The sequence below is a fragment of the Lynx canadensis genome, chromosome C1, assembly GCF_007474595.2.
Source record: "Lynx canadensis isolate LIC74 chromosome C1, mLynCan4.pri.v2, whole genome shotgun sequence".
Classification (NCBI taxonomy): Eukaryota; Metazoa; Chordata; class Mammalia; order Carnivora; family Felidae; genus Lynx; species Lynx canadensis.
In genome coordinates, this window is record NC_044310.1 from 132,960,583 (window position 1) to 132,985,593 (window position 25,011).

A 25,011-nucleotide genomic window follows, 5' to 3' on the forward strand; every position below is an offset into this window, starting at 1 on the left:
GTAATATGAAACATTGTGCCTTGTCATTGTTCATTCAGCAACGAGCAGTATATTAAAATTACTTATCTATTAGGTCGAATCATTTGATAGTAAATTAAACTCCATCATTTCCCTCAGATTGCTCTTCATGATCAGTTCTTGTCATTGTGCTTTCAGATATGGTTTGCTCAGGATTATAGTTTCTCAGTGATAGATCTGAGGTTCACATTGAAAAGTTCAGATTCTGATTCCAGTCTCCCACAATGCCAAGCTTCCTCTACACGGAAACAATAGTTATCCCTCCATTCAACTGTTTTCTGATCCAACAAACGTTTTGAATGCTTCTTACATATTAAATGCTAATGAATACTAAACCCCATACATTGTCCTTTTTGTGGCACTTTCTTGTAGTATAAAGCCATCTGAAACCAATGACAGTGATGTAATATGAGATTTATACCTAAATATTGAGGAAATGTTGATGGTGGAAGAATACCTGTGGTACATATAATTAGGGAAATTGGAGAAGATAACTTTAGAGCTAAGTCTTCAAGGAATTAATGAACAGAGAAGAAGAACAAATTCTTTTCAAGGAACAGAACATTCTGGGTAAAGCTGGAGTACACAGGACGCTCAAAGAGAGGATGAGTCTTGTTGGATAGTAATGACAAATATATTGACAGGATTTTGATATTAGGGATGATGGAGGGATTGGTACTGATGCTTACAATAAAATTCATGAAATTTCTAAAATGAGGCTATTTCTGTGCTATACCAGGACATTCTTTGCTATTTCAGTCTTCTACTTTTAAGTTTTTGATACACAGTGATTTTAACATCTGTCCTTTTGTGTATGGTAAAACTTCTTGGTTCATGGTTATTTGTCCTCCCTGCTCTGCTGAGTAATTATTGAGCAAGGAATTCTCATATTCTTTATTTCCTTTAGAGAATATGTATAGCACAGTCCTTCATAGGAGTTGTACAAATGTTTCCTGAATGAAGTAATCTCCCATTCAAATCCACCAGTACAAACAGTACAGACATCTTAAACATCTTAACCTTTGGTCACTATTTATGTATAATTCACTAATACCCAACCAAGTTCATTTTACTTCTCTTTCTTTGAACTTCCCTAATCTAGAAGTAGATACCATGGAAAATTTGCCATTTACCATTAAGAATATCAGGAGCTGCATCCTTATGTACAGAGCACCATGGATGGGCATATTCTAGAAGGATATAATACTCTATCACACAGTACACACAAAGACTTGGTTTTCTGGTTTATAAAAGTCTGGAAAATATGACAAGCTACACTAGAATGATGTGAATGGCATTGCTATTTTGCACCACTGATTGAAAGCCATTATTCATCGATTTTGTTCAATCTGCAAAACTTCTGTGAAGTTCTTTAACAGAAGCATCACTGTTATGTGAGAAGAAGAGTAAGGCTATTATCTTAACAAAGCTTTTGTAGTTGCCATCAATGTACAAACCTTGAATTTTTATCTTCATTAACTTAGGGGCATGAAATGTAGGCTTTCTTTGCCTTCAAAGAGTCTTCTTTTTTTCTGAGATTTAGTACACACCCCATAATAATTAGAACATGATCATGACTCTTGAGTAATGCTTTTGAAGGGTTGCCATTAAATGAACTTTTTATTTCTGGTCCACACAGCACAGCACAAAATGAGCTTGACGCTGGTGGTAATTATCTAGTGAACTTAGTCATTGTAGAAAGTCAGGCTGGGAAATTTATATTGAAATAACCCTGGTTATCTTTGTGACTGGTTATCTAAGAATATAAGTACTTGTTTTCGCCAAATTAATTATAAACAAAATACTTTTTATCGAAGTAAACTTTTAAAGGCATTATGATAGAAATCAAAATAATGCTTACTTCTGGGAGAGACATTGACAAAGGGCATGAGAGAACCTTCTGCAGTGGTAGTATTATATAATCAAATGTAACTTGTGGTTATACAACTGGGTAACTTGTTGGGTTGAGCACTTAAAATTAGAGCTCTTTATACATGTCATTCTATGTATTTTCTACAAGTAAAAAAACTAAAAATTAGAACTAAAAGCATCATGAATCAAGCATTATTTTTAAACTCTACTACCTAAGGTAATATTTGGCATTGTAAAGATGTAAAAGAGTCACTGATATTTAAGAGCTCATCATATAGAATATAAATATTAAAAGACTTGGATGCCCACTAAGATTTTAAGTGTATCAGAAATATATTATGGCATGCATTTGTAATATTTGAAAGGTTAAAGTTTTATGTAAAAGGCTCATGTTACTAGATGTGGATTTTAAGTTTGTCATTACATTCTTTTTTTTTTTTTTTTAATGTTTATTTTTTTGAGAGAGACAGAGCATGAGCAGGGAAGGGGCAGAGAGAGAGGGAGACACAGAATCTGAAGCAGGCTCCAGGATCTGGGCTGTCAGCACAGAACCTGATGCGGGGCTCGAACTCACCCACCATGAACTCATGACCTGAGCCGAAGTCTGGTGTTTAACTGACTGAGCCACCCAGGAGCCCCTACATTCTTGAATAGATTCATATATGTGAGTTGATAACTTCTACTTGCATGTACAAAAGTTGAGGTCATCTGTGGGGCATAGGTAAATGCTTTAGCCATGCACTGTTTATGCTTTTAACCATATCTTTGTTAGAATCATTAACAGCAGACTTTATTTAGTCCTTATAAAAGAGATGATAATTTGGCATGGGTTCTATTTTCCTTTCTTTAACTTTTTAAAAAAATATTTTAATGTTTATTTTTGAGAGAGAGAGAGAGAGAGAGAGAGGGAGAGGGAGAGCACAAGTTGGGGAAGGGCATATAGAGGGAAGGAAACAGAATCTGAAGCAGGCTCCAGGCTCTGAGCTTTTATCACAGAGCCCAATGCAGGGTTCAAACTCCCCAGTAGTGAGATCATGACCTGAGCCAAAGTTGGACGCTTAACTGACTGAGCCACGCAGACACCTTTCCTGTCTTTAACTTAAAAAGGGCCATATATACCTTCTCCACATGGTTGTTTTACATTGAGTGCAACATTTGTAGTTAAAAAACAAAAACAAACAAAAAACTTTATCAAAGACCTCGCCAAAGTTACTTCACATTATTCAGGTACAAACATCTCTTTTTTCCTTAGTTGAAGTTTACCTCCATCACTGTGAAGAATTAAGTATTTCTTCTGTCTTATTTTTTTTTTTCCCATAAAGATTTTATTTAACCTTGACTGTATAACACTTCTCAGACTTTTCTGACCTTCCTTACTCAGGCATATATTGCTGTTACCTATCAATTGTGAACTCTGTGAAAGACATAATCATATCTTTATACTCTCGAAAGGTTGTAGTACATCCTTAAATTCAACAACTGATTGAAAACTATTTGTTTCAAAGTCAGATGCTTTGAGATAATACTTATTTTAACACTTTTTAAAGTAGGATGTTCTCAATTATTCTTACTAGGGTATATAACAGCAGTCATATAACTGAGCTGGCAAGGGCTCTCTACTAACCCTTTGGTTACAGGGTCCTTTGAGCCTGTGGACTGACAAGAAAGGTGAAACTATTTACCTACTTTTCCCTTTCTGCTAAACCCTCAAAGTGGTTTTTCAAAGACTGCCTTCCCCCCACCAAGTACCACTAGAGCTTAACGCTTTAATCTTTCCTCTTTTTCTATGATAAATGTATTTCCATCCAAATCCTGCCTTAGTATTTCCCATCCCCACCTATGGAAAAAAGTCCCTCCTTTGATTAAAGCTATTTCTTCCACCTCTGTCTTCTCTGAGACTTTCCTCCCATAGTTACATATTTTTTCCAATATCTTCAATGTCCCTTTTCCTCCACGCATATATGTGATCATGCTCTGTCCTCAAACTTAAAATTGCTCCTACGTTAGGCTTCTCTTTATAATTTACCACACATGCTTCTACAAGAATAGTCGAAACCAGGAATGAATAAACTTAAAGTGTGTGCAGTCAACATTTTAGCCATTGCAGGCCAGAGTTGCTGCACCTACTCAACTCAAGGAGCTGCAGCATGATTATTTTTCCTCTCCTCCTATTCTTCACTGCCACCCAAGTCCAACCATTTATTTTCTCTACCCTGATTACTACAGTAGTCTTCCTGAATCCTATATCTCTTTGAAGAGATTTTTTTCAGTGTCCAATGTCTCCCTCTTTAGTTTTTACTTAACATTGACAAGATATATGTGTAAATTGTTAACATTATGTAAATCTATGCTTCGAATTATTTAATGGATTGTCCTTGAGAATGAAATACTAAATCCAGTGCGGGGAGTGAGATGGAGGAAGGGTGACATTTCTGATCTTATCCCCTATGCCTCTTTAATCTGTTCTTTCTGGGGTGCCTGGACAACTCAGTCGGTTAAGCTTCTCACCTCGGCTCAAGTCATGATCTCAGGGTTCATGAGTTCGAGCCCTGCATCAGGCTCTGTGCTGACAGCTCAGGCTGGAGCCTGCTTTGGATTCTGTCTCCCTCTCTCTCTGCCCCTCCCCCACTCATGCTCTGTCTCTCTCTCAAAAATAAACATTAAGAAAAATTTAATCTGGTCTTTGTACTCTAGACAGAATAACCTTTCTAAAAAGTACATTGGCCTATGCCATTCTCCAACATCTACATATGTCTTATTGGGACCATTCTAATTTGGCCCTGCTTATCTCTCAATCTCACTCCTTTCTTGTACTTTTTGCTGCTATATTCGCATTTCCTCAGAACCATGGTTTTGCCACCACCCATAGATTTCTAGGTTCCATTTCCCTGACTGCCTTATATCAGGGTCTTTGTATAAACCTCTTACTCTGCTTGAAATATTCCTTCTTCATTTTCTCTAACCTACCTCCTCTCCCTCAATGTCCACATCCTTTTTCTTTGTATGAGCTTTCCCTGAACTATCAAGACTATTATGTATACCTCACATATTATTATATCACCCTTCACTTTCCTTTATCATCTATATTGTAAGCATCTGCTTATTGGTCTGTATACCTCTCTGGACATTAAGTTCCAAGAGTACAAAAGCTATGACTTATTCTTAATTATATATCCAAAGCCTATTACATAGTAACTGATTAACAAATGTATAAGATAAATTAATAAATGAATAATTACAGTGATGATGATGAGAGATAATAGAACATTATAAATATTTCAGGAAGAAGCTGTCTTCAAACTGCCTTTTCTCCTACTTGATAGAGTAAAAGATTTTATAGATTGAGTTAACAAACATGAACTATTTAGTGACTATTAAACTCAGTATAGAATTTATAAAAATATTTCAAGCACTTTGTAGCTCAAAATGTATTGTTTTACATGTAATCTTTTACTGTAATCTTATACTGTTTTTAGAACCATCTTCACTATCTTCCTAATTTTCCTTATGGATTCCTCAATAGTTGAATGGGATATGGACAGTTTAAAAATACAGAAGAGGGGAGACTGGATGGCTCAGTTGGTTAAGCATCTGACTCTTGATTTCAGCTCAGGTCATGATCTCACAGTTCATGAGATCAAGCCCTATATATCAGGCTCTGTGCTGACAGTATGGAGTCTGCTTGGGATTCTCTCTCTCCTCTCTCTGCCCCTCCCCTGCGCAGGTTCATATTCTCTCTCTCTCTCTCTCTCTCTCTCTCTCTCTCTCTCTCTCTAAAAATAAATAAATAAACTTAAAAAAATACAGAAGAATCTTCCCAGAATGGAAAAGTGATATGAAAAGGAAATGGAAAAGATTCATAAAGAAGTAGAGAATTCAGAATTTATGTAGTGTCATATTGTAAGGTTTAACATCAAAGCCAAAAAACTGGTATTGATACAGTTCTCTATTTTGTAGTACAATTATTTGAATGTCACCAGAGTATACAAAAGAAAATAAGAAAATACAGTTCAGATCCATTTGTTGGATAATTTTCAGGTAACATCAATAAAACAGGCATGTGTATTTATATATACTTATTTAATTATCAGAGAAGTCAATTAAATGTTGCTTAATTTTTATAAGTCTATTAATGAGTTAATTCTAAAGGATACTATGTCTGTCTCTAAAATTTCTTTTGGCCAACAAATGTGCAAAGATTAAAAGAAGGCATAGATTCCCTCGCTTTGCTACATATCAAGTATGAAGTTAAATATACACACGTGCACACATGCAAGCAGACACTCATATAAAGAGATTGTACTGTTTCGTTTCAAGGAACATGCTGCTCACTTTTTTATGCTTGGAAAATAGCTACAATATATCTTCCTTGCTTTTTCTAGACTTGAAGTATTTGAAAACAAGCACTCCACTTCGCTTTTTACCCAGGTCTTCCTTTTTGTTTTCAACTCATTTTCTCATTTCTGAGAGCAACAGAGCTAAGTGAGAGTGGATTATAAGCATGTCAATAAAACATGAATACGCAGATTGAAAAGTGATTGTCATCTATATGCATGATTAGCTGACTAAAAAAGTTACCAGTCACTGGTTAAGGCTCTAAAATAACAAGAAATAATTCACTGATCTAGAAAGGCATTTAGATGATCTATATTTTCCCCATCGTCTCATTTAATGTTTCAGGATGAAATGGCAATGAGAATAGTACAAAGGAAAAAAAAAATGTGGTCTAGAGTGACAGGATAATCAGTGTGCTGTATGTCAGGAAGTCTGCTTCAGAGACTGGCTTTCATAATGTTGAGGAAGGAATATATAATTATAATCATCTGAGTATCCAAAAATACCAAACCCATGACAACAGGCACATATTATGTCTAACCAGGTATCCAAGGAATTAGTAAAAGACAATAATACTGATTTACCAAACTTAATCCTGTATTAACTCTCTGTTAGAGATTATTGTATTTATTAGAATGGTAACATGAAGATGTAGATCATTACTTTCTAGAGTCTTAGATAAGTTGTCATGTTTCCTATATGTGGAATATAGGAACATACCATAGCATGAAAAAAATAGGAGGAATGACTGCTTAGGGAGGTTTCCTCTGACTCTTCCCCAAAATGGCAGTCTGGCAAGCAATGAGGAAAACATTTGAGTAGATTATAAGGTAAAAATAGGGAATGAACCAACACAAGCAATGAATTCACATAAGAGAAAAAGGTTTTGCCTGAAATTAGAGCATAGTGATATTTCACAGGAAAATGACTGAACTTTCAGAATAACCAAAGGAACCAAACACATGGCTGAAGATGTGATATAAATGATCCTCCATGGGTGCCTGGGTGACTCGGTCGACTTCTACTCCGGTCGTGATCTTGCAGTCTATGAGTTCAAGCCCCGCGTTGGGCTCTGTGCTGACAGCTCTGAGCCTGGAGCCTGCTTGGGATTGTGTCCCCCTCTTTTTCTGCCCCTCCCCTGCTTGCACTCTGTCTCTCTCTCCTTCTCAAAAATAAATAATAAAACACTAAAAGAAATTAAAACGATCCTCCATGCATACAACCAAATCTTAGAAGGGTAATCCAGATGGCCAAGATCTTGATTATCTAATAGAAATAAATGAATACTATATATTTGGATGTAGGTGGCAATTTAAGCACAGAGTTCCTGTTAATTAATTTTATTTATATTTAGATTTTGTTTTGGTCAAAGGAGGGTTTGTCCATATTTTATTTGTTTGTTTTAGGTAAGCTTCATGCCCAACATGGGGCTTGAACCCACAATCCTGAGATCAAGAGTTTCATGATCTACCAACTTACTGAGCCAGCCAGGTGCCCCAGGTTTGCCCATATTTTAGACAATCTCAAGTATTTTGGGAGAAAGGGAATATCCTAGGAAACTTCGGTCCTGGGGGATGTCTGTAACCATGCCTGTTGATTACAGAATAAGATAGTTTATTTCCCAAACCAGCATGATCTGTGAGAAGCACCTAGAAGAAAATTCTAAGAATTTCTAGATGGCTTTAGAACATCTACCATGACATGAATTCTCTGCCTACAGTTTACTTCTAGGCAGGAGCCAGACCCCCTGCTATGATGCCTCTAAATTACATGGGGCATATATCAATCTCTGCAGTGGTTAAATTGAATCCCTTACTTACTAGACTTGAGTTGAAGCAGATACTTCACATTTCTCTCCCTGGGTAGAGGAGGTGTGGGGGATTACAACAGAGATTTCTCCACAAATAATCTCATAGCATCTCCTTTTCACCCTACACTAACTGGCCAGGTGGCACATCGATGTGGACTGGTTTTTGCCATTTCCTTTGGTAAATTCTGTAGTTTGGTTGAACATCATAACATTGATAAGAGCATCTTTCTCGTATTGGATGAAATTACAATAATTATTCATTATAAAGTAGTTTGGTTGGGTATAGGATTACTAGATGAGAACTAATAATCCTTGAGAATAGTTATCCTTCAGTATATCCTTAAAAATTAATAATTCTTTGGGCGCCTGGGTGGCTCAGTTGGTTAAGTGTCCAACTTCAGCTCAGGTCATGATCTCATGGTTTGAGAGTTCGAGCCCCACGTTGGGCTCTGTGCTGACAGCTCAGAGCCTGGAGCCTGCTTCAGATTCTGTGTTTCCCTGTGTCCCTGCCCATCCCCCATTCACACTATGTCTGTCTGTCTCTCTTTCAAAAATAAATATTAAAAAAAAATTAGTTCTTGAGAAATGTGAAACAATTGCTTTTTTTCATTTTTATCTAACTTCCAGTATTGTCATTAGGCCCTTGCCACATTATGGAGCCCGTGTGATTGTTATTTTTATATTTATCTTTCCTCTGTATCTTACTTTGCAAGCTTTTAAACTTGTCTGCTTTATAATTCTTTTTTTGGAAATTTTTTTTTAAGTTTATTTATTTAGGGGCGCCTGGGTGTCTCAGTCGGTTAAGCGTCTGACTTCAGCTCAGGTCATGATCTCGCGGTCCGTGAGTTTGAGCCCCGCGTCAGGTTCTGTCCTGACTGCTCAAAGCCTGGAGCCTGTTTCAGATTCTATGTCTCTGTCTCTCTCTGACCCTCCCCCGTTCATGCTCTTTCTCTCTCTGTCTCTCTCTGTCTCAAAAATAAATAAACGTTAAAAATTTTTTTTAATAAAAAAATAAAGTTTATTTATTTATTTTGAGAGAGACAGAGACAATGCAAGTGGGGGAGGGGCAGAAAAAGAGAGAGAGAGAGAGAGAGAGAGAGAGAGAGAGAGAATCCCAAATAGGCTCTGCACCACCAGCACAGTGCCCAATGTGGGGCTTGAAACCACGAAGCCATGAGTTCGTAACCTGAGCCGAAACCAAGAGTTAGACGCTTATCTGACTGAGCTACCCAGGCGCCCTTCTGCTTTGTAGTTCTTTAAAGTAAATATTATGTTCCTGAGTATAGGTAGTGTTTTCTTCTATTACTTTCAGTTTGAAATTTAATTATGGAATTTTATTTATCATCCTCTCCCTTAGATTTATTTTCTTCTCATAAAGACTCTTAATTGTCAAGACTTAAAGGTCAGTGCTGTAGGTTTCTATTCTATTTCCATCTCCTTTTTTGTTTTAATTTCTAGATTATTTCTTCAAACTTATCATCCTATCTTCTAAGCTTTAAAAGTTTGCTCCCGTGTTCGTTTATTTTTTTAAATTTCAAAATACTTTCTTTGTGAATATTTTTTCTTTTTTAAAAAATGGATTCACATTGTTTTCTTTCTCAATGGAAATTGTTTTTTTGACTTTTTTCTATTACCTGCATTTTCTTTGTCTTCTATTTTTTTTTTTAGTTTTTGTTTATTAGTTCTGAGTATTTTTCACAGTAAAGGCTTTCCTCAGCAGTCTGATGACCATTGACCATTATAATTCATATTTGACAGAGAGGCACTTAAAAATATGTTTGGAAATCCTATCTATGGGTGGAGTTTACATTTTAGTTTTCTTCCCTATAGGTTGGCTGGGCATTTGTTGTAGAAAATTCAAATCTTAGTTTCTGAAGTTTCCAAAATTTTTCCAGAGAGCCAGAATGGAATATTCCTGACTTCAATTATTTGAGAGCCAAGATGAGGAAGAGTGTTGAGAATCTGACTACTCAAGAATATAGATTTTTCATTTAATATCTTTATTTTATAGCCCTAACTTTTATGCCTAATTCTGGACATATTCTGGTCACTTTCTTCATAGAGTAATCCTCTGTGATAGGGTAGAACAAGGATCTGGTCCAATTTAACTAGACATTTCAAAATTTTCAGCCAATCCTTTGTTTCCATCCACATTCCATACACATGTTTTGTTCTACACACACTTTCTGAATGTCTCTGAATTCTTCAGCCCACATTTTCTTGATTCTCATTAACTTCTTTCTATGTAATGGAGACTATTTCAGCTTTCTATGTACTCCTGAATTAGTTACGGACTCCTTCATTTGCTTTGGAACATTTGTTATTGTCTTTCGTTAGCAATTATCTTTCCTATTTTTCTTGCCCTTGACTGTACATCATTTTCTCCTTTAATATTATGTTTAGGAGGTAGTTTAGTGGAGGGAGGAGGTGGAACATAGATTGATGTATGTTCTCAGTCCACCATGTATATGTGGGCAAACCCATCTGTATTAGTTTTCTAAGGCCACCATAAAAAAATACCACAGACTGGTGGCACAAGCAACAGAAATTTATTTACTCACTGTTCTGGAAACTAGAAATCTGAGATAAAAATGTCATTAGGATTGATTTTTCTGAGGTCTCTGTCCTTGGCTTGCAGATGGCTGTCTTCTCCTCCTTGTGTCTTTACATGGTCTTTTCTCTGTATCTGTGTCCTAATCTCCTCTTCTTATAACCACTTGTATTGGATTAGGGCCAACCCTAATGACCTTTTACTTTAATTACTTCTTTAAGAATCCCATCTTAAAGTATAATCACATTCTGAGGGACTGGGGGCTAGGACTTTGATATATGAATTTGAGAGAAAAAATTCTGCCCATAGCACCATCTAGGCTAGAATTAAGAATGATTAAAAAAAAAAAAAAAAAAGGCAAGAGAATATTACCAAGATGTGTTAAGACTCTTGGCAGCAGATACAAGTACCACAGAGAGGGAATAGGAAGGTCAAGACAGATGGGTTGGACAGAGTCACAGAAGAATATGATGCAGGGGAATACTATATATGATTAATCTTATGCATGTACAAAGCACAGCACTAAAAGTTCTTGGAAACAAAAAATTGGGGCCAAGAGATCTAAGTACAAATAATCAAGGTCGGTCCTATAGACAAAAATATAGCATTACAGTAGTAATACAGGTGAATAGAGAATGCCCAAAAGAACTCATTTATCGATTTATAAAACAGTGATCACTATCAGCACTGGAGAATAATGTTAGAGCAGAAGACTGACTGACTTGATTTTGTCATGGAAGATTTGTTGTTTAGCTGCTTACATTTTCAACAACCAACAAAACAGAATCTGTAAGAGGATTTTTTAGGGACTATAAAGTTAAGAAAGGCATGGAAGACTATTAGATCAGTTATCCTAAGTAGTTAATGTTATAAGACACTGTTTAATTATATTAAGCTTGCAATGGTGGCTCCTTAAATAGATTTAGGTTAAGGGGTAGCATATTGAATCTTCTTAAGTATAATATGCCACCATAGTCCTAACTTTTGTTAGAATATTTTTTCTCTTTGGCTTGTCTCCAATTGATGAATCATATCTTTGTTTATCACAGAAAAACAAATGTTCCATGTCTGTGGTAAGTTATAACCTATTTCTATAGCAGAATCAGCTGCATAATATGCCTTCCAGTCATTAAAATGATGCTTCGCCAATGCAGTCTAAACTGTAATTCCATTATTCTGTTTTTCCAAACTAAGGACTAACAACACAGAATACACACCTTTTCTTTGCTACCATCTGCAATACCTTACCTCCTGTTAGGAAAAAAAAAAAAGAAAGAAAGAACAGAATGCTTGTTAAAATGAACTAAAGAACCTAATGGGCAGTGAGATGCTTATATGAGTATCAGAGCTGACAAGTAAATGTAGTGAAGGCTGCCAAAAATCAGAGTTACAATTACTTAATGAATATTTTGATTGTCTAGCTATGGATAAACCTGTAAAATTGCACAAGGTGCCTTAGGAAACCAAGTGCTGGCCCTTTCATTAATCAGAAGAATGCCCAAGTCTAAATATTGACTGGTGATTTGCTTTCTTCTCTTGGAAGATCTCAGGAGAATGGTGCTATAAAGAAAGAAAGCCAAATTCACAAAATCTGGGCCTTGGAGTAAATATGAAATGAGAATGAAATCCTTTCTGAGTATTAAAAATCAATCCTTGTGCTAAAAATGAATTATCTGTCTCCTATAAAAGCAAAATGTCAAGACTTAGCTTTTTCACACATTTGCCATTAATTACACTTCTAAGTGATATATATGCTGTGAAATCCTAGTCATTCTATTGTAATTTGGAAGTAATACTTACCAAGATTAAATTAATCTGGTTATATTTTTTATGTGTATGTTGTACATGTTTCATCATTTTAAACTATACAAATACTTATGCATCCTCAAATAGTTTTCCAAATGAATATATGTTTGAGGTGTTGAAGCTATTTTGCCCACATGAAAATACATGTAAATATTCAATAAATTATAAGTACTTCTTCAAATTTATATTAGATGGAAAGTCATGATATAATGTGTTAAACAGTAGATTTCAGTAGCTGAATATATTATTCATTCAGATTTTAAGATGATACTGAGACACTATATTTTTAAAACTTTTTAAATACATTTTTTGTCAAGGACAGTACAGTTTCCCTTGCTTATTGACTATTTATTGACATTTGTAGAATTGGAAATATAACTTGTATACTGCCAATCAGAATTTGTTTGTTGTGTAGTATTGTTATAAAACTTATATTGATATTGAATAAATTACTACATGTAGATAGATAACTCTTATCAAAAGTAAATAAAAGCAAGACATTTAAAATGAGACTTTGAATTGAAAATTGCTTCAGGCTACTAGAATATAGAAAAGCCTGGGAAAATTTGCCTGAAAAGCACTCTTTCTTTGCTTTCTTGGAAGCAAAGATTCTGTAGCTCAAAGGGCAGAGAGACACTTTACCTTGACCATTCTCAGATGCAAAGCAAAGTTATAAAATTTGTCTTCTATAGTCTTTATACTATGACTCTTCTTTCATGACAATATTTTGGCAGTTAGAAAACAATAACTCAAAAAATTTAGCAAGCAGACAGCTCACTAAAAATCTTGAAGTCTGGGCTCTACCCCAAACATATGGAATTGAAATCAATAATATGTTGGGAAGGAGAGGAGAGAAATGCAGCAAGCTTTAATATATTTAACTAGATAGCTCTGAAACATACCAGAGTTTGAGAATCATTGTTCAGACACTCTGATCTTTCCTCTTTTTTCTTTATCATACCTGATATCCCATCCCAGGATCATCTAAGATCCCTAATCACTCACTGCCGTTCCGAGTACTATTACTTTCCTCCTATGTGACTGATACTCCTTGTACCTCATCCCTTAAATTCAACATCATAGTTTCCTCAAATCAACAATTACCTAATCCTCTAAACTAATAAACTAGAGGACCTTTCCCAGTTCTGGCTTACTTCCAAATGTCTTAAAAGAATAATTTTCTGCCCATAGAAAATCCAATGTGGTGATTAATTGGTGGACAATTTAGACTGGAAGGAATAGTAAAAAAGCTTTATTTTAAGCCATCAGATAATACATGTTAGGTCTCTTAGGATCTTATGGTCTATTTCAAATATTATACACTAATATTTATTCTGCCTATCTTAGCTCTATCTTATTTCAAACAACCCTGAAGGTATAAAGAACCATGCTTAAAGAAAAATAAGAATTCTGCAGTAGGAATTTAGAGTTGAATAGGTTTTATAAGACAATTGGGTTTGTAAAATAAGGGTAATTATTCACCTACTTCATGAAGTTTTAGGGGTTAAAATGAATTAATATAAACTCAGCAACTAGATAATGTCACATTTTATGTGACTATTCTTTACTGTAGAAATTCTCGAGAAATTTTTAATACCCTAATGTGCATTGTAACTAAGTAGGGCATAGGATATGCACCATTTTCCAAATATATCCAAGGAGATTGCAGAATTTGGACTGCTTTTTGGAGAAATACATTCTAGAAAAGGTCTTATATGACCCTTCTGTCCCACATAGATATTACCTGATCTACATAGTTCAGAAAACATCACTCTGTGAAGTGAAAACTACATTAATCAACTTAAACTGAAGGAGAAACAGTTTGCTTATGTCTCTTGTCTCTATTCCATTAATAATCATTGGATTTCAAGACTTAACTGTTACAATGTAATTTAGAGAGTCAGACAGCATTTAAACACTGGAGGTTTGAAGAATATGACTTTTTTTTTTTTTATGAAATTTATTGACAAATTGGTTTCCATACAACACCCAGTGCTCATCCCAAAAGGTGCCCTCCTCAATACCCATCACCCACCCTCCCTCCCTCCCACCCCCCATCAACCCTCAGTTTGTTCTCAGTTTTTAACAGTCTCTTATGCTTTGGAATATGACTTTTTTAATTCAAGTTTTTATTTTAATTCCAATTAGTTAAAATACAGTATTAGTTTCGGGTGTACAATTGTAATTTGACACTTCCATACATCACCCTGTGCTCATCATGACAAGTGCACTCTTTATCCCCATCATCTATTTAATCCATTCCCCCAACCCCTCCACTCTGGTAACCTTCACATTGTTTTCTTTAATTAAGAGTCTGCTTTTTGCTTTTCCTCTTTCTCTTATTTTTCTTCCCTTTGCTTGTTTGTTTTTCATAAATTCCACATATGAGTGAAATCATGGTACTTGTCTTTCTCTGACGGACTTATTTCACATAACATTATACTCTAGCTCCATCCAAGCCATTCCAAGTGACAAGATTTTGAGAACGTGACTTTTCAATATTTTATTTATTGATCACTGTGTTCCAGTGTTAAATCTTCCACAAAAGAAAGATAATCCCGTTGTCCTGTCACTGCCTAATGAAAATCCCTGATGCTTGTTCAAATTATTTTGTGCTGATCTTCATTTAACAGTAATTTTATAGCTGACAGTTTAATTTATCTGGAATGCTATGTGATGAATATTGGTTCCATTTATCAAATTTCTGTTCCTCTTTTATAGGACATATAGTAGGGATATAGTTTTCTGACGACTCGAAGTAAGGCATCGTCATGTGATTTATCTTGAAATGTGATATGAGATGTGTGTCACTAACCAGAACTTGAAGAAATGATGTATAGGTTATCATATCCCTTCCTCCTGCCATAGACTAGCAACTTTTCAAATACTGCAGTATACACAGGTCTGTTTCCCCAATATGAATGACAAATATACCTCTATTGGTTGAGTTACTGAAATATTAAGCTTACTTTTTTTTTTTTATGAAATTTATTGACAAATTGGTTTCCATACAACACCCAGTGCTCATCCCAAAAGGTGCCCTCCTCAATACCCATCACCCACCCTCCCCTCCCTCCCACCCCCCATCAACCCTCAGTTTGTTCTCAGTTTTTAACAGTCTCTTATGCTTTGGCTCTCTCCCACTCTAACCTCTTTTTTTTTTTTTTTTCCTTCCCCTCCCCCATGGGTTCCTGTTAAGTTTCTCAGGATCCACATAAGAGTGAAACCATATGGTATCTGTCTTTCTCTGTATGGCTTATTTCACTTAGCATTACACTCTCCAGTTCCATCCACGTTGCTACAAAGGGCCATATTTCATTTTTTCTCATTGCCACATAGTATTCCATTGTGTATATAAACCACAATTTCTTTCCATTCATCAGTTGATGGACATTTAGGCTCTTTCCATAATTTGGCTATTGTTGAGAGTGCTGCTATGAACATTGGGGTACAAGTGCCCCTATGCATCAGTACTCCTGTATCCCTTGGATAAATTCCTAGCAGTGCTATTGCTGGGTCATAGGGTAGGTCTATTTTTAATTTTCTGAGGAACCTCCACACTGCTTTCCAGAGCGGCTGCACCAATTTGCATTCCCACCAACAGTGCAAGAGGGTTCCCGTTTCTCCACATCCTCTCCAGCATCTATAGTCTCCTGATTTGTTCATTTTGGCCACTCTGACTGGCGTGAGGTGATACCTGAGTGTGGTTTTGATTTGTATTTCCCTGATAAGGAGCGACGCTGAACATCTTTTCATGTGCCTGTTGGCCATCTGGATGTCTTCTTTAGAGAAGTGTCTATTCATGTTTTCTGCCCATTTCTTCACTGGATTATTTGTTTTTCGGGTGTGGAGTTTGGTGAGCTCTTTATAGATTTTAGATACTAGCCCTTTGTCCGATATGTCATTTGCAAATATCTTTTCCCATTCCGTTGGTTGCCTTTTAGTTTTGTTGGTTGTTTCCTTTGCTGTGCAGAAGCTTTTTATCTTCATAAGGTCCCAGTAATTCACTTTTGCTTTTAATTCCCTTGCCTTTGGGGATGTGTCGAGTAAGAGATTGCTACGGCTGAGGTCAGAGAGGTCTTTTCCTGCTTTCTCCTCTAAGGTTCTGATGGTTTCCTGTCTCACATTTAGGTCCTTTATCCATTTTGAGTTTATTTTTGTAAATGGTGTGAGAAAGTGGTCTAGTTTCAACCTTCTGCATGTTGCTGTCCAGTTCTCCCAGCACCATTTGTTAAAGAGGCTGTCTTTTTTCCATTGGATGTTCTTTCCTGCTTTGTCAAAGATGAGTTGGCCATACGTTTGTGGGTCTAGTTCTGGGGTTTCTATTCTATTCCATTGGTCTGTGTGTCTGTTTTTGTGCCAATACCATGCTGTCTTGATGATGACAGCTTTGTAGTAGAGGCTGAAGTCTGGGATTGTGATGCCTCCTGCTTTGGTCTTCTTCTTCAAAATTCCTTTGGCTATTCGGGGCCTTTTGTGGTTCCATATGAATTTTAGGATTGCTTGTTCTAGTTTCGAGAAGAATGCTGGTGCAATTTTGATTGGGATTGCATTGAATGTGTAGATAGCTTTGGGTAGTATTGACATTTTGACAATATTTATTTTTCCAATCCATGAGCAGGGAATGTCTTTCCATTTCTTTAAGTCTTCTTCAATTACCTTCATAAGCTTTCTATAGTTTTCAGCATACAGATCCTTTACATCTTTGGTTAGATTTATTCCTAGGTATTTTATGCTTCTTGGTGCAATTGTGAATGGGATCATTTTCTTTATTTGTCTTTCTGTTGCTTCATTGTTAGTGTATAAGAATGCAACTGATTTCTGGACATTGATTTTGTATCCTGCAACTTTGCTGAATTCATGTATCAGTTCTAGCACACTTTTGGTGGAGTCTATCGGATTTTCCATGTATAATATCATGTCATCTGCAAAAAGCGAAAGCTTGACTTCATCTTTGCCAATTTTGATGCCTTTGATTTCCTTTTGTTGTCTGATTGCTGATGCTAGAACTTCCAGCACTATGTTAAACAACAGCGGTGAGAGTGGGCATCCCTGTCGTGTTCCTGATCTCAGGGAAAAAGCTCTCAGTTTTTCCCCGTTGAGGATGATGTTAGCTGTGGGCTTTTCATAAATGGCTTTTATGATCTTTAAGTATGTTCCTTCTATCCCGACTTTCTCAAGGGTTTTTATTAAGAAAGGGTGCTGGATTTTGTCAAAGGCCTTTTCTGCATCGATTGACAGGATCATATGGTTCTTCTCTTTTTTTTTGTTAATGTGATGTATCACGTTGATTGATTTGCGAATGTTGAACCAGCCCTGCATCCCAGGAATGAATCCCACTTGATCATGGTGAATAATTCTTTTTATATGCTGTTGAATTCGATTTGCTAGTATCTTATTGAGAATTTTGGCATCCATATTCATCAGGGATATTGGCCTGTAGTTCTCTTTTTTTACTGGGTCTCTGTCTGGTTTAGGAATCAAAGTAATACTGGCTTCATAGAATGAGTCTGGAAGTTTTCCTTCCCTTTCTATTTCTTGGAATAGCTTGAGAAGGATAGGTATTATCTCTGCTTTAAATGTCTGGTAGAACTCCCCTGGGAAGCCATCTGGTCCTGGACTCTTATTTGTTGGGAGATTTTTGATAACCGATTCAATTTCTTCGCTGGTTATGGGTCTGTTCAAGCTTTCTATTTCCTCCTGATTGAGTTTTGGAAGAGTGTGGGTGTTCAGGAATGTGTCCATTTCTTCCAGGTTGTCCAATTTGTTGGCATATAATTTTTCATAGTATTCCCTGATAATTGTTTGTATCTCTGAGGGATTGGTTGTAATCATTCCATTTTCATTCATGATTTTATCTATTTGGGTCATCTCCCTTTTCTTTTTGAGAAGCCTGGCTAGAGGTTTGTCAATTTTGTTTATTTTTTCAAAAAACCAACTCTTGGTTTCGTTGATCTGCTCTACAGTTTTTTTAGATTCTATATTGTTTATTTCTGCTCTGATCTTTATTATTTCTCTTCTTCTGCTGGGTTTAGGCTGCCTTTGCTGTTCTGCTTCTATTTCCTTTATGTGTGCTGTTAGATTTTGTATTTGGGATTTTTCTTGTTTCTTGAGATAGGCCTGGATTGCAATGTATTTTCCTCTCAGGACTGCCTTTGCTGCGTCCCAAAGCGTTTGGATTGTTGTATTTTCATTTTCGTTTGTTTCCATATATTTTTTGATTTCTTCTCTAATTGCCTGGTTGACCCACTCATTCGTTAGTAGGGTATTCTTTAACCTCCACGCTTTTGGAGGTTTTCCAGACTTTTTCCTGTGGTTGATTTCAAGCTTCATAGGATTGTGGTCTGAAAGTATGCATGGTATAATTTCAATTCTTGTAAACTTATGAAGGGCTGTTTTGTGACCCAGTATATGATCTATCTTGGAGAATGTTCCATGTGCACTCGAGAAGAAAGTATATTCTGTTGCTTTGGGATGCAGAGTTCTAAATATATCTGTCAAGTCCATCTGATCCAGTGTCTCATTCAGGGCCCTTGTTTCTTTATTGACCGTGTGTCTAGATGATCTATCCATTTCTGTAAGTGGGGTGTTAAAGTCCCCAGCAATTACCACATTCTTATCAATAAGGTTGCTTCTGTTTATGAGTAATTGTTTTATATACTTGGGGGCTCCGGTATTCGGCGCATAGACATTTATAATTGTTAGCTCTTCCTGATGGATAGACCCTGTAACTATTATATAATGTCCTTCTTCATCTCTTGTTACAGCCTTTAATTTAAAGTCTAGTTTGTCTGATATAAGTATGGCTACTCCAGCTTTCTTTTGGCTTCCAGTAGCATGATAAATAGTTCTCCATCCCCTCACTCTGAATCTAAAGGTGTCCTCAGGTCTAAAATGAGTCTCTTGTAGACAGCAAATAGATGGGTCTTGTTTTTTTATCCATTCTGATACCCTATGTCTTTTGGTTGGCGCATTTAATCCATTTACATTCAGTGTTATTATAGAAAGATACGGGTTTAGAGTCATTGTGATGTCTGTATGTTTTATGCTTGTAGTGATGTCTCTGGTACTTTGTCTCACAGGGTCCCCCTTAGGATCTCTTGTAGGGCTGGTTTAGTGGTGACAAATTCCTTCAGTTTTTGTTTGTTTGGGAAGACCTTTATCTCTCCTTCTATTCTAAATGACAGACTTGCTGGATAAAGGATTCTCGGCTGCATATTTTTGCTGTCTAGCACCCTGAAAATCTCGTGCCAATTCTTTCTGGCCTGCCAAGTTTCAAAAGAGAGATCAGTCACGAGTCTTATAGGTCTCCCTTTATATGTGAGGGCACGTTTACCCCTTGCTGCTTTCAGAATTTTCTCTTTATCCTTGTATTTTGCCAGTTTCACTATGATATGTCGTGCAGAAGATCGATTCAAGTTACGTCTGAAGGGAGTTCTCTGTGCCTCTTGGATTTCAATGCCTTTTTCCTTCCCCAGTTCAGGGAAGTTCTCAGCTATTATTTCTTCAAGTACCCCTTCAGCACCTTTCCCTCTCTCTTCCTCCTCTGGAATACCAATTATGCGTATATTATTTCTTTTTAGTGTATCACTTAGTTCTCTAATTTTCCCCTCATACTCCTGGATTTTTTTATCTCTCTTTTTCTCAGCTTCCTCTTTTTCCATAACTTTATCTTCTAGTTCACCTATTCTCTCCTCTGCCTCTTCCATCCGAGTTGTGGTGGTTTGCATTTTGTTTTGCATTTCATTTAAAGCGTTTTTCAGCTCCTCGTGACTGTTCCTTAGTCCCTTGATCTCTGTAGCAAGAGATTCTCTGCTGTCCTGTATACTGTTTTCCAGCCCAGCGATTTATTTTATGACTATTATTCTAAATTCACTTTCTGTTATATTATTTAAATCCTTTTTGATCAGCTCATTAGCTGTTGTTATTTCCTGGAGATTCTTCTGAGGGGAATTCTTCCGCTTGGTCATTTTGGATAGTCCCTGGGGTGGTGAGGACCTGCACGGCACTTCCCCTGTGCTGTGGTGTATAACTGGAGTTGGTGGGCGGGGCCGCAGTCAGTCCTGATGTCTGCCCCCAGCCCACCGCTGGGGCCACAGTCAGACTGGTGTGTGCCTTCTCTTCCCCTCTCCTAGGGGCGGGATTCACTGTGGGGTGGCGTGGCCCGTCTGGGCTACTTGCACACTGCCAGGCTTGTGATGCTGGGGATCTGGCGTATTAGCTGGGGTGGGAAGGCAAGGTGCACGGCGGGAGGGGGGGCAGGCTTAGCTCGCTTCTCCTTAGGTGATCCACTTCAGGAGGGGCCCTGTGGCAGCCGGAGGGAGTCAGATCCGCTGCCGGAAGTTTGGCTCCGCAGAAGCACAGAGTTGGGTGTTTGCGCGGAGAGAGCAATTTCCCTGGCCGGAACCGGTTCCCTTTGGGATTTTGGCTGGGGGATGGGCGGGGGAGATGGCGCTGGCGAGCGCCTTTGTTCCCCGCCAAACTGAGCTCTGTCGTCCGGGGGCTCCGCAGCTCTCCCTCCCTTTGTCCTCCAGCCTTCCCGCTTTCCGAGCAGAGCTGTTAACTTATGACCTCCCAGACGCTAAGTCGCGCTTGCTGTCGGAACACAGTCCGTCAGGCCCCTCCGCTTTTGCAAGCCGGACTCGGGGCTCTGCTTGGCTGGCGAGCCGCCCCTCCGCCCCGGCTCCCTCCCGCCAGTCCGTGGAGCGCGCACCGCCTCGCTGCCCTTCCTACCCTCTTCCGTGGGCCTCTCGTCGGCACTTGGGTCCGGTGACTCCGTTCTGCTAATCCTCTGGCGGTTTTCTGGGTTTTTTAGGCAGGTGTAGGTGGAATCTAAGTGATCAGCAGGATGCGCGGTGAGCCCAGCGTCCTCCTACGCCGCCATCTTCCTGCGCCTCCTAAGCTTACTTTTACCACAGCATAACAGAGCCTATCCTGATTAATGGCAATTTGATATTGCAAAAAAGGTATTTTTGAAAGTTGCTAAAATTCATGTTGTCCTGCTATTGCATTTTTCATTTATCCATTAGGTTAAGCGATAAAATCAGCTTTCTGAACTTCCAGCCTAAGAACTAGACTCTGAAATTAGTTAAAATTCTAGCAAGTTCAGATTTCCGTATCTGAGCAGCCAAACATCAGGTTCTCCTCGTTAATCATTATCCTAGTTAGTTACATATTTTCCATTTCTAAAGTATTATACATATAGCCATTTTTTTAACATTTATTTATTTTTGAGAGACAGAGAGAGACAGCGTGAGCAGGGCAGGGGCAGAGAAAGAGGGAGACACAGAATCTGAAACAGGCTCCAGGCTCTGGCCTGTCAGCACAGAGCCTGACGTGGAGCTCAAATTCATGAACCGTGAGATCATGACCTGAGCAGAAGCTGGACGCTTAACCGACTAAGCCACCCAGGTGCCCCACATATATCCATTTTTAACTTATATAGTCACTCAACATATAATATGCATTTTGTACTAGTCCTTGTAATAGGAGGTGCTCTATAATGCTGAATAACCTAGAATAGTAGTTTTTAAGCATTTTGTTCTTGACTCTCTTAAAAATTGTTGAACACCCCCAAAGAGTTTCATATGTGAGTTACTGCAGCAAATACATAATATATTCAAAATTAAAACTGAGAACATTAATGTTTCATTTTGAGATAATTGTAGAATCATATGCAGTTTTAAGAAATAATGCCAAAAGTTTTGCCAAATACTGACAAATAATGCCAAAAGTAGTTTATATGTTTCTAGGAATTTATCCATTTTTTCCAGATTCCCCAATTTGTTGGCATATCGTTCCTCATAATATTCTCTTATTGTTTGTAGTTCTGTGGTACTGGTTGTGATCTCTCCTCATTCATTCATGACTTTATTCATTTGGGTCCCTTTTTCTTTTTGATAAATCTGGCTAGGGGGTTATCAATTTTGTTAATTCTTTCAAAGAACCAGCTCCCAGTTTTGTGGTCTGTGTGTTTTTTTTTTTATTTCATATCATTGATTTCTGTTCTAATCTTTATTATTTCCCTTATTCTGCTGGTTTTGGGCTTTATTTGCTGCTCATTTTCCAGCTCCTTTAGGTGTGAGGTTACGTTGTGTATTTGAGACATTTCTTACTTCTTTAGGAAGGTCTGGAGTGCTATGCTATGTACCTCCTGCTTATGACTGCCTTTGCTGCATCCCCAGAATTTTGGACTGTCGTGTTTCCACTTTCATTGGCTTCTCTGTACTTTTTTATTTCCTCTTTAATATCTTGGTTAACTCATTTATTCCTTAGTAGGATGTTCTTTAATCTCTAAGTATTTGTGGTCTTTCCAATTTTTTTCTTGTGGTTGATTTTGAGTTTCATAGTGTTGTGGTCTGAAAATACACATGGTATGATCTTGATATTTTTGTACTTGTTCAGGGATGATTTGTGACCTAGTATGTGATCTGTTCTGGAGAATGTTCCATGTGTATGTGAAAAGAATGTGTATTCTTCTCCTTTAGGATGAAATGTTCTGAATATATGTTAAGTCCATCTAGTCCAGTGTGTCATTCAAAGTCTTTGTTTCCTTGTTGACTTTCTGCTTAGATGATCTTTCCATTGTTTTAAGTAGGGTGTTAAAGTCCCCTACTATTATTGTATTATTATCAATGAGTTTCTTTTTGTTTGTGATTAATTTATATATTTGGATTATTCCAAGTTGGTGGCATAAACATTTATGATTGTTAGGTCTTCTTGGTGGATAGACACCTTAATTATGATATAATGCTTTTCTTCATCTATTGTTACAGTCTTTGTTTTAAAGTCTAGTTGTCTGATATAAGTATGGCTACTCTGGCTTTCTTTTGATGCCCATTAGCATGATAGATGGCTTTCTATCCCCTTTCAATCTTCAGGTGGGGGTGTGCTAAATGGGTGTTGGGCATTAAGGAGGGCACTTGTTGGGATGAGCGCCAGGTGTTATATGTAAGTGATGAATCACTAAATTCTGTTCCTGAAACCATTACTACACTATATGTTAACTAACTTGGATTTAAATAAAAAAATAAATAATAAATAAATATTAACCCTTAAATAAAGAAGAAATTATACCAATGGTGTGTGTATCCTTTCTCCACTTTTCTCTGATGGTAACAACTTGACAAAATGATAATATAATATCATACCCAGGATATGGACATTAATACAATCAAGACATAGAACATTTCCAACAGCACAAGGATCCTTCATTTGTCCTTTTTATGGCTACACCTACTTTCCATCTACCCCCCCCCCCACTTTAATTCCTGAAAACCATTAACCTGTTCCCTATTTCTATAATTTTGACATTTCAAGAATGTTGTATAAGTGTAATTATACAATATGGCAATGCAATTATACAATATGCATTTGGGGTTTGGCTTTTTTCACTCAGCATAATACTCTAAAGGTTGATTCAGGCTGTCATATTATCAAGAATTATCTTTTTTTTATTTTTTGATTTATTGCTGAATTATATGAATATGCCACTGTAACCACTTACCTACTAATGGACATCTTTGTTTTCTTTTTTCCAGTACTGGTCCACTGTGAAAAATGTTGCTATGAACATTCAGATATAGGTTTTCATGTGAACATAAGTTTTCATTTCTCTGGAGTAAATGTCCTGTTTCATATGGTGATTGCATAATTATTTATTTTTCTTTTTTTTCTGTTCTTTGAAGCTTTATTGGGTTAAAATTTACATATCATATAATTTTCCCACTTTAAATGAATAGTATGAGGATTTTTATTAAATTTGTAATAATTCTGCAACCATTTTCACAGTTGAGTTTTAAAATCCTTTCATCACCCCCCCAAAATCCCCATGTGTAGTTTGCAATCGATACCCAGTCACATTCTCCCCACCTCCTGCAACCACTGACCCACTTTCTATCTCTACAGTTTTTCCTTTTCTGGAAATTTCATATCAGTTTGAATCATCTGTGTCTTTCATGGCTGGTTTCTTTCACTTAGCATAATACCTTTGAGTTTCATCCATGCTGTTGCATATTCAGGGGTTCATTCCCTTTTATTGCTGACTAAATACTCCATTGAATGGATATTCCCTACTTTGTGTATCTATTCATCAGTTGATGGATATTTGGTTTGTTTCCAGTTTTTGACTGGGAACAATGAGTAATGTTGTTATGAATACTTGTGCAGGTCTTATGTGGACATATGTTTCCATCTCTCTTCAGTAGATACCTAGGAATGGAATTGCTGGGTGGAATGGAAAATGTGTATTTACCTTTTTAAGAAACTGTGTGCCTATTTTCCAAAGTGGTTGCAAGACTTTACATTCCTGCCAGCAATGCAGAAGAGTTTCTTCACATCTTCACCAATGTTTGGTATTGATGGACTTTTTAATTTTAGCCATTCTGATGATGTATAGTAGCATCGTAATGTGGTTTTAATTTGCATTTCCCTAATGACTAATGATGCTAAGCATTTTTTTTTATGTGCTTGTTAGCCAGTCATATTCTTTCCTTGGTTTATTATAATCTTTGGCCCATGTTTTTTTCCTTGTCAGTTGATGGGATATGATATATCATATTGATGTGATATTTTTTTCTTAATGTTTCACCTATTAGGTGGTGGATTACACTGATTGATT